The following is a 1,270-nucleotide window of genomic DNA, read 5'->3' as shown; positions in this document are numbered from 1 at the left end:
TCTGTGGAAGTAGTCATTTTTGACTTTGATGTGACAGACTCACAGGCTAACTTGTGAGGTCCCATCTAGACTAGTTGGAAGGGCTCCTCTCTTCTAGTTATTTTACTGTATATGACGTTCAAAGATAGCACAACCAGCTCCAGAACACTAACTTGATCAATTCTTGTAACTCTTTCTTAGACTTTTGTAACACAACTCAAACATTCAACAACATGCTTTACATCTTCTAGTTTCTTTTTTCCTTTTTTTCTCATTCCGATATAGCCATTCTACTTTCAGAAAAAAAACTCACTACACAAAATTCTTTTTATATAAAAACTTTTATTTTTAACCTTTTTTACTAGAAATACATTTTTTACAACTATAACCCTTTCTTTAGTTTTTTGTCTTATTTTTTATCTTCACATGTTTAATGCTAAAAAATTGTCTTAATCTAACAGACAAGTTCAATTACAAACATTTATTTTATTTAAATTTATCTAAGTTCTGTCTAATTATTGTTTCAAGTTATTTTTAGAAACAAAGCTATTCATCTAAGGTGTTTTTTTTCTTGAAAGAAAAATAAAACCAGGCCAGTCTTACATTAGCTAGCCTTATCTCTTCTAGAGACTGAATTGTTATATAACGTAGATTTTTCCAATGTTCTCCAAACTTTTCTTCTGTAATTTGATTCTCAAGGGAGACTTGCCTGAGGGTTCTAGGATTTACCTGTGCATGAACAACACATCTGGAGACAACACCATTGATAAGGCTATCCAGACCAGGCACAAAGCACCTTTCTCTCAACCAGCCTACCAAGTTTTGCTCTTTCTCAGGTGGGTAAACTGATGTACCTGATCTATGATGACTTGCCCAAGGGCCTAGGGGACTATTGGCCTGCCATATGGTAAGAGCAATCATCCTTTGAGTCCTCCAGTAGCACACTGCCTGTGGGCACATTTTCTTTTTACCTCCTCCTCCTCAGGAGGAGGAGATAAGAGTTCAGGGCAGTTTGGTGTGGTTATAAGAACTTCTAGTTGTTGATCAAGATGTCTCCCCTCTGACTAGGTCCTATAATTTTCTCTCTTGTCACATGCTTAGTCAACCTATTTACTATTTTTTCTTATTTTTTATGAGCGTATTTTTGGAAACAACTTTAACCTCTGATTTAGACAGTAATTAATTTTAGTCACTTTAAGAGTTACCTGAGGCTTGTCCCGTGTTGTCAAATGTCCAAGGGGAGACACTGGGGTCTCGGACCCCATCAATCCTCAATTTTAAAGGCCAGCAG

This window comes from Tupaia chinensis, unplaced genomic scaffold (assembly GCF_000334495.1).
Source record: "Tupaia chinensis unplaced genomic scaffold, TupChi_1.0 Scaffold144253_1, whole genome shotgun sequence".
In the NCBI taxonomy this organism is placed as follows: Eukaryota; Metazoa; Chordata; class Mammalia; order Scandentia; family Tupaiidae; genus Tupaia; species Tupaia belangeri.
Note: the sequence above shows the minus strand (reverse complement) of the source record.